The sequence below is a fragment of the Alexandromys fortis genome, unplaced genomic scaffold (assembly GCF_014885135.2).
Source record: "Alexandromys fortis isolate MF-2015 unplaced genomic scaffold, M_Fortis_MF-2015_v1.1 scaffold_15, whole genome shotgun sequence".
Classification (NCBI taxonomy): Eukaryota; Metazoa; Chordata; class Mammalia; order Rodentia; family Cricetidae; genus Alexandromys; species Alexandromys fortis.
The window spans coordinates 19,184,188-19,199,141 of record NW_026067911.1 but is presented as its reverse complement, the minus strand read 5'-3'; positions in this window follow the sequence as shown (position 1 = coordinate 19,199,141).

The window sequence follows — 14,954 nt, the reverse complement described above, 5'->3', positions numbered from 1 at the left end:
AGTTCCTGTCCTGACTTCCTTCAATGATGACCAGCAATAGAAAACCAAGACAGGAAGAAAGAGTTTATTTGACTTATACTTCCATGTCATAGTCAGCTACTAAGAGAAGTAAGGGATAGAACTCAAGGCAAGAACCTGGAGATTGGATCTGAAGGGGATGCAGTGGCAGAATGATGCTTCCTAGCATGCTTTCCATGGCTTTCTCAATTTACTTTCTTGTGCAACCCTGAACCACCCACAGGAGGCTGGGCTCTACCACATCAATGGTAAATCAAGAAAATTCGCCCCCAGGCTTACCTTCAGGCATTCTGATTGGAGTCATGTTCTCAGCTGAGGGTCTTCTTCCCAGATGACCCAAACTGTTGTCAAGCTGACAAAATACCTAGCCAGGAAGGAATTGGAGACAATTGATCTGGTCACTCAAATGCTTATTATCTGTAAGAATCCTGACAAAAAGCACAGTTGGGCAATTTTGTATTTCAAATAATCACAATCAATGATTTTAGGTTGTATGGTCAAATGTCCTTCCTTGCCTGGCCAAATGACTTTGTAAACAGCATCGAATCTAAATGGAAGCACCATGGCCTGCATTTACAATAGTCATTCTTGCTGACACAGGCCCCTGGAACATTCCTGGATGTAGCAAAAAGATCCCTAGTGATGGAAATAAACATTGCCACAGAGGAAAAGAACTTTTGACCCACCATTGATCACATCATATTATGCTATTATATTTGATGGAAGATAGAAGTAAAAGGTTAAAAATGAGTCTGGGGATTTTTAGCAGGCAGTTCTGACCTTCTTCCAGTAGAAAAATTCAAATAAATCAATCTGAAAGGCTGATAAAAGCATACTGTATTGTGTATTGTGTGGATCCTTACAGGGCTATATAGGGGTAATTGAATAATTCTTGGATATTTAAAACTTTCATTTTATCAGCCATTTTAGTATTCTGCAAGGTATAGATCAGATGCCTTTATGGTTTGACTGTAATTGTTCTATTTTCCTCAGAATGAGTAGCTTCGAAAAGTTTGGATATACTGGGCTAGTCATAACATAAACAAAATTGTTTCAAAAAATGCAATGTGTTTTTAAAACATTTTAATAAACATGAATGTAACTGAAAAACACAAAAACATCAGGGCCGGAAAAATTACATAATAGGTATCTGGAAAATTTGCTTAACATGAAGACTTTATTTGCCACTCAAGCCAGAGATGTATTTTTCTTTTTTTGCTCTGTCTGAGGACTTTGAATATGTACTGCAGGAAAAACAAGTCCCTCCAAAGATGTTGTGTTATCAGCCTGTGCTGAGATCCGTCTTGGTCAGGAGCCAGGAGGGCTGTTATCATCTTCCAGCTTGGGCATCATTACAGTTCCTTCAAATACATAGCTATTATTTGAACGCTTCTCTAATTATGTCATTATAAGCTACGTCGCCTAAAAATACTGTCAGCAAAAAGTGCCCACTGGATGGCTGTGGTAGACACTGGATTTTAAGATTCTTTTCAGCTGTCCTACAGGTTAAGAAACTCGCGCCTGGGGCTGCGCATCTTTACCAGGCTAAGCTGTAGTTTCTGAAGAGAAGTGTTAGGAATAAGAAAGGGAGGATTTATAGGGCATTGTGTGGTTTTTTTTAATATGCAGTTGTGTTTTGCTTCAAGTTTATGCATTGATGAAGACGTTCACAGTGTTTGTTGCCTCTGTACCTGATGGAAATACTGGTTTTTCACGCTAAATGAGATGCCCGGCTTTCCTCCCTGACATTTCATTAGCAGCTTTCTGAGGGCAGTAAGTGCGCAGGCTCCGTGTTCATGCTGTTTGTGGCTGAGCCTTAGCACAAATTCCACAGATAAAATACATATGGTCCCCGACATTTGCTTGTTTTGACTTAAAATTTTTGACTGTATGATGTACAGAATTAATGTTCAGTAAAGACCACGTGGTGGCTCATGTTGGTTGTCAACTTGACAGACACAGCTGGGGAGATGAAGTCTTCCTTAATGGAGGAACTGCCTTCATTGATTATCCTCTGGGCTTGTTGGGAAGGGAATTTCTTGCTTTCTATTAATGTGGGAGGGTCGAACACACTATTCTACTGCTGTGCTGATGGTCCTGAACTGTACAAGGAAGGTAGCTAGGCAAATCAGGGGAAGCAAGCCAGTAAGCAGGACAAATTATTGGAGTTAATTTATTGTTCCTGGGGTTATTTTATTGTTCCTTTGTGGTCTTTGTTTCAGTTCCTGCCTGATTTCCTTTGATGCTGAACTGTAAAGTACATCATCAACCTGTTGATGGTACATCATGAACCCTTTCCTCCCCAAGTTGCTTTTGCCAAGAGTGTTTCATCACAGCAGCAGAAACCAAACCAGGACACCATAGTTGAGTTTTTTTTTTTAAAACTTGTTTCCCAGGCAAGCAAATCTATCAAATATGGCACTCTGGTAATACTGGACAGTTGGGGTCAGCTAGACCTCCCAGTCAGGCACGTGATTACACTGGAACTGACTCACAGTTGGCTGTGTCTATTATCAGGCTAGGGAAGCAAGGTAGTTATAGGAATATCTCATCTATTCCCAGTTTCACCTAATGTATGGTGGGCCAATTTGGTTATAGCCTATCCTAAGCCAAACAGTCTACTGAATTCATATGATTTTGCAATAACTTTTGGCTCTTGTATACAAATTCTTTAACTGGTCTTTATTCTTCTTCCTCATGAGAGTGCTACTTGTCAAATTGTCCTTAGCTGTGATTAGAACACAATAAATTTCTATCCTGTCAAACAATAAAATCACTCCAGGCATTTGTCCTGGCCTCCTTGGCCAATAACTCAGATAGTTCTTCAGAAGTATGAACCTGGACAGAAGAGCCCTGATTCTAAATTATAAACGTCCTTGCGAATTTTAGACTTCACAGGAATAAAAATGACTTGGCAGTCCAATCTTTAGAAGTAAGTTAGTCACTTTAAGGGATAGATTATATAATCTGGCAACGAGGGGAATAATTTAGTCATGCTCTGAGTATTAGAGCAGTGGCTTATTTAAAAAGAATTCGGTGACAGGAAAAAAAATCACCGCTGAAAATAAAATCTATAGTTCTGTTTATTAGCAATTGCAAAACTGAATGTTTAGAATCTGCTTTCTTTCTAAACAAAATTTATATACGCTGTCTGCATAATCAATTAGACAACTGTACGGTCTGCTCTGCTCGGCATTTAGGAAGATATACCAAATGATCTACACTCAGGCTTGGCTGTTGGTTAAAGAATGCTATATATTGAGATGAATCCCTATTAGGGAGCCCTCATAGTGTCTACAATTACATTTCCTCTGAATATTTTGACACATTAGCAATGCTTTGTCAAATGCTTTGTCGTTGAGTACACATAACCTATAGATCAAGAAGGTTGTATATTCAACTAGAAGTAAACCCTGTGAGTCTAATGAAATAAGAAGTGGAAATGAAAACAAGATAGTTGGGCTGGCTGTGCAGTCCAGTGCACAGTGCTCTTTTTGTTTTTACCTCCCCAGACAGTTATACCAGCTTCACCTGGGAGACATTGCGCAGGCTTCACACCTAGTGTTTGGATCTGGCTTGAGACCTAGTGGGATGCAGCCGTTGCTCAGCATCTCTTAACTCCTCCTACCTCTCCTGTCCCTGGGACCCCCATATAAAAGTCTGTGAAGACAGCTCTAATGATGGAATACTATGTCATGCAAAGACATCTTGATTCAGCCACCACCCCACCCATCCCTCTAAAGTCTTCAATATCCTGGTCCTGTTAAGCAGCAACCCCTCCAGCAAATTAGTGCCTGGAATATCTCCGAGGCAGTACACATTTCTAAAGAATTTTAAGACTTATTGAAAGATACTGTCTAATAAAATGATATTAACAATAACATAGAGTAATAATTTTCAGTGTTACATCATTGTAGGCACCTCCTTTTTATCTATGCTTTTATTTTATTATTTATTTATTTATTTATTTATTTTTGGTTTTTTTTTTTTTTTTAAGACAGGGTCTCTTTGTGTGGCTATGGCTATCCTGAAACTTGTGCTATAGACCAGACTGGTTTTGAACTCAAAGACCTGACTGTCTCTGCCTCCTAAGTGCTAGGACTAAAGGCATGTACCAACACACGTGACTTGCACCTCTTCTTTTAAATAAATCTACAAACAAAATGCCAATACATGAAGTAGATAATAGCAGATGTTCCATGCAGGAGCAAGGATGCTGTTTTTGAACACCTGGCAAAAACTGCAGGGTTCCTGAACTGTGTAAAAGTCATCAGGTCTCAAAGTAGGTACCCTTCAAGTGAGGAGGATATCGGTTTCTCCGGGGCCATGCAATTTGATTTTACATTTCAACTCTGCCATTCTCTTGCCATAGTTATGCCCGTGCGACTAAACTGTGCCAATGATTGGTCTTTTCATCTGTAATATGAAATTATTACACGTTGACATCTGTTAACATTTCAAGTAATAGCCACATCCGAGTGTTCATTAAAGCAGTTTCAGTGGCTGGAGAGATGGTTCAGTGTTAAGAGTGCTTGCTGCTCTTGCAGAGGACCAAAGTTCAGTTCCCAGCATCCACACTGGGTGGGTCACAACTCTCTGTAACTCCAGTTGTAGGGGATCTAATGCCCTCTTCTGTGCTCCATAGACGCCTGCACCTTTGAGGCATATGTTCACACAGACATAAACAAAACCAAAGCCTGTCTTCATTCTCTCCTTTCGCTGTCTTTGAAGCAAGCGATATGAACAACATACTGGTTTTATTTTGTTTCAAAAACTACTTGTTTGTTTTTGTTTTATGTATATGGGTATTTGCCTCCGTGTATGTATGGGCATCATGTGCCTGAAGTGCCTGTGGGGGCCAGAAGAGGACATGGCCTTCCCTAGAATCCTGAGAGATGGTTGTGTGTTACCATGTAGATGTTGGGAATTGAACCTGGGTCTTCTACAAGAGCAGCAAGTGCTCTTTACTGCTGAAACATCTCTCTAACCTCAACATCCTGGTTCTATTACTTAGAATGTTCCACTTTCTAACTACAGTGTTGTGTTTGAGTATCCTATGCATTGCTTATTGTTACATACAGATCACACTACTCAGGAATTCCAGTCTTGGGCATTGGGGTGTCATGGATACGAATGTGGATGATCTTTCCTAAGGGTAGATTTTTTTCAACAATCTAAATAGTTATTTCTAACATATGATTCATTCCCTAATCCGCTGTTTTGTCTTTCTCTACATGCTACCTCAACTCCCAGACTAACAGCATTGTCAATTTTTATTCTCTCTCTCTCTCTCTCTCTCTCTCTCTCTCTCTCTCTCTCTCTCTCTCTGTGTGTGTGTGTGTGTGTGTGTGTGTGTGTGTGTACCCATGAAGGCCAGAAGAGAGTATTAGATCCCCTGGAGATGGACTTACAGAGGGTTGTGAGCCACCATGCGGATGCTAGGCACTGATCGTGGGTCCTCTGCCACCTCTTCAGCTTGTTCACACAGCTTCAAATGGTCCTTATTGAGGGTTAACATCGCTTGCCAACAGGACAGCACTGAACATCATCTTAAAGATGAACCTTTGACATCTCTGTGAGATTTTTATGGTTGGGTTTGAAGAGAGAAGAATTATCCTAAATGTAAACAGCAAGAGAGAGAGGGAGAGAGAGAGGGGGGGGNGGGGGGGGGGGGGGGGGGGGGGGGGAGGGAGGGAGGGAGAGAGAGAGAGAGAGAGAGAGAGAGAGAGAGAGAGAGAGAGAGAGAAGAGTGGGGGTGTGGATCCTAGACTGGCTACAAAGGAGAGTCCAGAATGAGCTTTTACTTCTCTCTGCTTCCTGACTGTGGACACAATGAGAACAAGTGCCCAGCTTCTGCTGCCATGTCTTCCCCTCTGTGAAGGTCTGCAGCTTCACACTGTGAGCCAGAATAAACCCTCTCTTCCTTAAATGGCTTTGTGAAGTATTTTTCCTTCAAGGAAAAGATTTAAAAAAAAAAAAAAACAGTAGGTAAGGTGCTGTTTTACCAAGAAAGCTGAATTTTTCTACTTCCTTGTGAGAAGTCAGAATAAATCACCCTAAACAAGTCAGGATCAAAATTTAGGAAGTGTTCCAGTTTTCATTAGTTTGTTCCGTTGTCGCTAGTAACACTTAGGTGTAAAACTGAAGCAGCCGTGCGTTACAGCCGAGATGGGAGGCACCTGTACTGAGAGGCAGCTTTGGCATTTCCAGGTGCGGTGCCGAATGACCCCAGTCCTTTTCCTAGCCGACAACTTTGGCTGCTTGGAGGTCAGTCTCCAGCTGAGAAGGTAGAATTTTAACAATTTCGATAAAAATATAACATAAGGTGGAGGGTAATGTTTCCGACATATGGGAAAGAAATGGGACATTTAATAGCATTGATTTCTAAAGACAGTGATAGGAATTTGCAGTGAGCAAAACCAGAGAAGCCAGCAGAGGCTGAGAGGGCAAAGCACATCCTGTCTCCCAGCTCTCATTATCCGCTGCACTGAACAGAACACAGTCTTCCTCCGAGCACCTTCAGGACAGAGGTTTAAAACAGGGGCCTAGTGGAACACAAAGCTGACTGGGCATGCTGCCGGCCAGGAGATCACAGACTTTAAGACGTGCCCTGGGTGTCTGGTGTGCATGAGGATGTCATTACCTTTGGTTCTTAGAAAAGGTCATTTGATTTCTGAGCCATTTCGTTAAAAAAAAAAAAAAAGAGATGGGCTAGAGAGAGAAGATGGTTAAATTGCTGAAATTGTCCCTGTGACTGTTGTGAAATGCATCATGGCTTTTGTTTATTACAATTCAAGGGGACATTTTACATTTATCCCCCTTAAAGCATTTCTCGTTAGGAGATGAAAAAAGCAAACCATGCTTTAGAACGACGCTGGGTTTTAATTCTTACTTCACAAAATAAAGGTTTTCTAAGGACACTCATGGTGTTAACTCATTGGAAAAAAAATGGATGAAAAAAGTGTTGAAAACTCCTTAAGCTCTAACTAAGTCATAAAGAGGAATTTTCTTTTTGTGTTTATGTGTGTACACGTGTACATGTGTGTCTGCACAGGCCTGGTGAGAAATGATATTCCCATGCGCTTTATAAAATATCAATCATATAAATTTATTTATATCTACAAATGTATGTATGCCCACATTATATTTCACTTAATGTTATTCTATTCTACTTATGAATCTATTTTTGAAAATTTCCCCCAATATTCCTATTTGACACGTAGTGATTTGTATATGATCTAGTTCTCTGAGATAAATTTATAGGGCTGAGAGCACACACTCAAAGTGAATGAGCGTTTCCACGCCTCTCCTCTCACTGACTCTACAGTGCTTTCTGTTATAGCAGCCAAGCGTCAGTAAATGCGTATGCGTGTACACATAGGAGAAAAATACAGATGCATCAATGACTCAAGCATGTGCAACCTCGTTTCACTCCCGCTTGATTTGGTGTGTGTGTGTGTGTGTGTGTGTGTGTGTGTGTGTATCTCTTAGGCTTTGGTGACATCCAGAGTAGAAGAGTCACAGCCTTGCTAAGACAGCCTTCACTGACTAATAGGGAACTGATAATTACAACAATACAAAGTTGCTGTCCCAGGGGTTGACTTTACATGCTGGTTGCATTGTTCTTGAGGTCCATGGAGCCCAACTGAACATGCTTTCACTCACAGGTGAGTTGCATCCTGGGAACATATGAATAACCTGTGTTTGAGCCGTATTTTACACTTCATATATCTTCATACAGCAATGGACAGAGATGTCTTAGAAATGAATATTTTAAAAAGTCATTTCAGGGAATCCAGGACTTAACCTTTACGGCACAAACAAACCATCTGAAATGAGACTCACACATAACAACTGATCTTTTAAGGATGATATATATGAATCCCTGCATATTACGGGGAAACTGAGTCACAAGGCAGGCTCTTAAGGTACCAAGGAAGCTGTCATAGTCAGGGCAGGTTGTTATAACAAAAAGACAGAGTGCATAGTTCATAAATGACAGGAATGGTTTACAGCTCATTCAGATGGAAGTCCACGATGAAGGGATGAGGGACTTGGTGGGGGCTGCTACCTACATCATGGGTGGAGCCTTTTCTTCTTGAGCCCTAATATGGCAGAAGAGGAGAATAACCTCCCTCTTACCTTCTCTATGAATATGCTAATTTCATTCTCTGGGCTTGGTCTTCCTGACCTAATGACTCCTGGAAGGTCCCAACTCCAACTCTATTGTACTGTGGATCAGATTTTAATATATAAATTTCAGAAAGACAGAAACCTAGAGACTATAGCAAGAATCTGTTGTTGTATAGTAGGTTTGTTCCACATCACAGTGGGTCCTGGTTGAAACTGTCTCTCTCCATCTCTCATTCTCTCCCTATTTCTCTATGCCCATACAGACATAGACATATGCATAGATATATACATCTATGCATGCATTTACAGATTAGCTCAGGGAATTCATGCAAATATACATATATATTAGAAGTCAGCATTTAATGAGTCTGAATGCGTACCTGTTCATAGCTTATATTTGTGCATAATTTTATGATAAATAATCTTTCAGAGATTTGGGGATGTTTCTGTCAATTACCAAACTAGAAATTATAAAGAAAACACATAGGATTTTCATCTTTGCCTAGTGTTTCATCCTTGCCTCATCGTGAAGGTGAATTCTCTTGCTTTTCATGAACTGTAGGATAAAGATGACGTGCACCTTCTCCTGTATGGGAAGGAATGCTGGGCAGGCGGATGTTTATCTCAGGGCTCAGTCTGCCCTCCAGAGATTCAGCTAAGTCGGGCTGAGTAATTAACTGTCTCGCCCGCCTGGAAAGCCTCTGGAGAAAAGATTAGAGTGAGTGGCCATCCAAGGATTGTTTCTCCATGCCCCGTCACTTGAGCCTGCAGTTTCTGTCCTTTCTGAGTTTCATGGCTGACCCCGAGTCTGACACCCCAAATGAGATCTAAGCACCGGCCATGAGTACTAGAGAGTCAGGCCAGGCTAACTGGGTAAAGATGGGTCTTACAAGAACTGTGAGTTGAACAGGTGAGGGTTTGAATCCAAATGTGTGGTAGATATCTATTAAGTGTCCAATTTCAGGAAACTTTAACAGGTAGGTTTTGGAGAGAAGGAAGCATCAGAGATGGATCTAACTGCTGTTTTTAGAACAGCTCTTACCTTGAAAATGAATTCACTCCTGTTCTTCCAAAGTCCTCTTTCCCCAGCCTCTCCCCCTTCATTCTATTGGCCTTAGCTAGCAAACATGCTTGCTCTTCACCAAATCACTACACAAGTGGAAGGAATGTTCCCACTGCCTGAGGTTGTGAGAGCACTCACATTCTCTTATAATGTGTCTCCCCACTGGGTTTTTCAACCCAGTGCCTTAGACCACTCGGCCATGCTACCTCCCTGGATATCTAAATGAAATCGTGTCCATTGAGTTAAAAGGAGAATCAACCCATTTGTTAGATAAATGACAACATTTGCTATGTTCTATCTAGAAATTGAGTGACAATATTTGCTACCTAATATTTGGAAATTTTATTTGTAGTTGATATAGGCTGTTTTGTAAATATTCTTCCCAGGGAGTCAATTATTATTCCTTTCAATCTAAAATTATATTTAGATCAGTTTTGGATATTTTTTCTATAGTTAATATCTTATAATTTCCCCCCCAAACATTCAAGTGAGTCTTCACTTTTGATTTCTCAGGTTTTTCTATCTCTATTTTGAACAAGGCTATAAGGAAACTCTATTCTCTGTTGATGTTGAATGATGGAAATTAATTTCAGTTCCACAAAATTTCACCATTGCTCTTCCTTGAGGCTAAGTTCTTCTTATGGAAGACCTTTGCTCTGTCTTAGAATACCATGGAAGGCTTAGGCAAGCACCCCTTTCTTCCTTCTGTACTCTCTGCTGGCTCCCGAGCCACATGTTAGTTGGCCACACTCATTCACGGTCATGATCATCAACTCCTTGGATAACTGTACGGATTGTTTTGATCCTTGATGAGTTCCGTATTTTGTTCTACTTTCTCCAGCCTCTGCCATGAAGACGACAATATAAGTACCACAAGCACTAAGGCAGAAAGCAGCCATGGCAAGACTCACCCCCCATCCCCAGCAGTGTCACAGGAGGGTTGGGGGGACGACCCTGCTGTGGCAAGGAATCACACTCTGGTTTCTCTGTGGTTACACCACTTTAGACCATAAGCAAAAACTGCTATGCATGATGCATCATAACAGATTTGTTGGTTGGGAGAAGAGGATGAATGTTCCAACAAACAGCTGTTCCACAGGCCTTGTCACCTCTTAGTGTAAGGAGATACTGTCATGTATGGCTGTCACCTCCATGTGGAACCTGCTCTGGTCACTGGGGCTTTGATTCTCCACCATTAAGATTCATACCTCAGACCACAGTAGCCTTCCTTCTCTCTGAAATCCTTCCCAACTTTTTCATTCATTCATAACCTTTGCTCTCGTTTACTCTTAGAAAAAGGAAGGCACACAGTCCTGTACTTCCCAGTTGACATTCTCATGCTTCTTCGGGAAACACTGAGAACAAACTCCAGCGAGGTTTTTGCAGTAGTAAAAGGCCCATCTTGTCAAATCTAACTACTGAGTTACTGGATGCATAAACCATGCAGGATTCCACGTCACTATTCCATGCTCACCTAGCAAACCTACCTAAGTTCTGACCTTACCATGTCTCATAATATGACTTGATTTCCACATACAAATTTTCTTAGCGTTTCATGTATTTCACATGTGCCCTTTCAGTCACAATGCCTTTCATTAGGTTTTTCGTTAGATGTGTTTGATTTTGTCATATGCAGTATGATAATGCTCTAGCAGGGTTATGAACAAAGTATAGGGTGAAGGATTTTCCCCCCAAAGCCTATGTTCTTGTATATAAAAAAAGTCATACCAATGTATTTTCTTTTTTCTTTTCTTTTTTTTTTTTCGAGACAAGGTTTCTCTGTGGTTTTGGAGCCTGTCCTGGAACTAGCTCTTGAAGACCAGGCTGGTCTCAAACTCACAGAGATCCACCTGCCTCTGCCTCCCAAGTGCTGGGATTAAAGGCGTGCGCCACCACCACCCGGCCTAATCTTTTATTTTCTAAACGTTTCCATATGTCTTTCAATATCAGCTCCTAGAAGAAGCATATTTCAGAAATGAATCTTTTCTGATTGTTTACAGGAAAAAACAACGGGACTAAGAGGAACAATCTAATCAAATACTTGATTCTCAAACACGAACAACTTGCGTTACACACAGGATGATTCGATTAAGTTCTTTGGTCCTCTGGGTTTGTTTGTTTGTTAAATAAGGACTTAACTAAATAATCACTGACATCCTTACTGCCTTAACGATTCATACCCAGCCTCATTTATGACATGTGCCCTCCCTGATGCCCAGGAAAGAATATTTAATACCCATTTCAAAGAGCAGGATGTGCAATTTGGCATCCTTGGGTCACAGCAACTTCAGAGCTGGAGCCCACGAGACTAGACTTGTTCACACAGCCGGAAATCATTACAGGACCTGTAACAAACTGGCTCGGACATCTTCTGTGCTGAGATCTTGGCACTAGAGGCAGCGAGAGCACCAGGGAACAGCCAGGCTCTGTCAAGCTTTCCCCTTCGTGGCTGAAAAAGCACTGGCCAAGCACAGACACAGCCCTTCTCCCTGGGGAATTTTAAAAAATGGATGAGCAACCAGAATAGGACTGAGCTAGATCTGCTCTGATTTTAAGACAAGATCTTTCTCTGCAGAGATCCTACATTCAGCTGAGTCTGACCTTTTTTATTTTTTCTTTTTGCTCCTTATCCCCTTGAAGCTTGTTATTGTTTTGTATATTTCACTCATCAAAAGTATTTTCCACAGGCAAATTCAATTTCCTTACAAATGCTTCAAATGAATATAACATGGTTAGACAGATCTTGGACCCTAACGTTTCTGTTATTATGAATGAAAGCCTGGCCTTCCTCTTACAAATGAACAATTAATCATTTAGGAAAACAATTGAATCAGATCCCCATTTTTGCTGTCAAGATGCCAGGGGTTCCTGTGTCTGACGTGAGAATTGAGATGCAGGCCAGACATGCAGGCACAGGGCCTCCATTTCTTCCTATTGAGGAGTCTATAGTCCATTAATGAACAAATAGCTCATTACTAAGATGCAAAAAATAAAGGTAGACGAGATTTTCTAATATTTTACACATAGAAAGGATTTATTTTTCTCTATACATTTGAATAAAATCTGCGTGTTGAAATGGCCTTGAGTCATTGAGGGTCTTGATTCAGTGTTGGGGACTGAACTGTTAGTGAGGAATGGTTTCTCCAAGATTCTGGGGGTCGTATGTGTCAGTTTTCTAGCTAAAAATTCTCAGAAACCCTTAGGGAAGCGGCCCTCAGCCTTGCTATGCTGCAACACATCAGTAAAGTTCCTCAAGTTGTGGTGACCCCAATCATAAAATTATTTTCTTTTTTTTGTTGTTGTTGCTGGAAATGTCATTTTTTAGTTTATTTATTTCTTTATTAATTAATTAAAGATTTCTGTCTCTTCCCCCACATAAAATTATCTTCATTGCTACTTCATAATTGTAATTTTTTAATGAATGGTAATGTGAATATCTGCATTTTCCAATGCTTGGTGACCTCTGTGACAATATGTCATTCGACAACCCCTAAAAAAGGTCATGACCCACATATTGAGAGCTACTGCTTCAGGATATCAATACCCCCAAAGATGACAGTGTTCAGACCATATTGAACTTGTTCCAGATTATGATCATAAAGACCATGCTTGTTTTGGTTGGTTTCATTAATTTGGGTAAAAAAAAAATGTCTTTTAAACATGACTGGATATGAAACTAAGAAGAAACTGAGGAGGTACACAAACCCTCAGGTAGGGGTTGGGGAAGAAATGCGATTGATCAAAACCTGGGATGTAGGGAAAAAAAAGCATAAACTGCCAGCCAGAGAGTATCTGGGACAAGGTAAGCAGAGCCTGGGCGTAGAAAGCAGTAGCATGGAAGCATGAAGATCAAACCAAGCAGTTGGGCTGACCTGAGAATGAGAGTGAGGGCTGTCTTCTTTCCCAAAGGCTTGTCCCTCTGGTCTCTCAGCATATCCATTTAAAGGGCCAGGCCAGGTGTTTGCAGAGTAGCGTTGCTAGGTTCAGTTGTGGGACGCCTGGACACTAGGTGTGTCCATCAGTAGAAATGCAGGTGAAGTCTGAGTGACAGAAAGGTCTGGACAGGAACAGGGTTTTGTGAAGCACAAGGTGAACCCCCGCCCCTCCCCCAAAGAGCAGATAAAATATAACACATACGATAGAGCAATATCTATAAAAAGCAGAACGCAGAAGCGGCTACAGCAAACAAGAAAAATAAAAGAAATGGTAATGATCAACAGAAAGTCCAGAGAACGAGTGAAGCTATATATGCTGTTTTAGCAACAGTGAAATTTCCATCTTCCTACTTTAAGCACTGTGTGAGGTAATGAGCTCGCGTGTGTAGCTAAAAATCTAACGAGAAGTTGGAAGTGGTGTCACAAGCTTGTTGCCCTAGCGTCTGGGAGGCTGAGAGGCACTGGACTTCAAGTTCAAGGCTGGTTTATGCATCATGCAACTATTGTACTACTGACTGAATGTAGTCTTACACCTCCCAGAATATGACAATGACATTTCTGTACACACACACCTTGAACCCCGAGGGCAAAGATGATATTTAATATGGAGTAGCAGTCTCGTAAATTTAATAATGTGAATAAATATATATTCAGTTGAGTAGATGCGGGTAGGAAGTGGAATTTACAAACCAGCGTCTGAATAGAACTGCAAAGGAGTAAGAAGGTTTGGATCAGCAAGGAAGACACGGAAGAACAGGAAGGAAGATGGAGAGGGAAAGAAGAGGAAGGAGGTGAAAAAGACACACACAATATTGCCCATGCTACTTCTTGTGCAAGGAGATTTTAAGAGCAAGGTGACCAAACTTGCAAAGACTCTGAGTAGCTCTGAGTAGTCCCATAGATCCTCAGGGACTTTGGACAGGAGCAAGAATCACAACTGAAGGAGACTGGGATAAACAATGAGGACCAAAGTGTGTTCTCCACTCTACCCTGACAGCTGATAAAGGGCAGGGTTAGTCATTTGAGCTGTTGCCGGGCCCTGGCAGATGGGAAAATTTCACTTCACCTTGAATTTTAAACTTAGAGAATTCAGATTGTAGGCAAATTGAAAGAAGCAGAGTGTAAACGATGCCAAGGCTGAACACAGAGACCGTGAAGTAAGGCCACAAACGACAGAGGCGAAGGGACTGTGAACGTGAAGCCGGGAGACTAGATTCATTCTCGAAGAGCACGGAGTGATGGGGACACGGAAGGTCAGAGAAGTTCACTGTGCCAGAAGAAAAATTGGGATGTACTACGTCACAGAAGAAATTTTACAGTTTGTGGCCTTAGCGAGTCATGAAGGTCACTCTCCTGTGTGTGTTGGTCAGATGCCTGTTAGGGATGAGCAGGGAGCCTTCCAGTGATGCAGCAGGGTTGATGGTACAGATCACCGTGGCATTTTAAAAAATCTTTTCAGACACCCAGAGAACCCCTTTCGGGTTTTCGATTATCTTCACGTTTTAATATTATAATGACCGTGTGTCGATGCTCTATTTAAAATGTTAATTATTGAAGCTCAGAGGAAACCGATTCCTATGCATCCGTACTTTCCTACAATGTAATTTTAGAACTTGAACTATTTTCGTATTATCTCGTTAGTCATGGAAACACAGCTGAGAGTCTATGGACTTGTGGTTTTCATTTGTTCAATAGGCGTTTAGAGATAATCTCCATTTTTTAAAGCAGCGTTGCCACTGAATATGCATTTATCTGAAATAAATCAAATGGCTTCTGGTGGAGTGAGGCGGCTCAGGCAGTTTTCA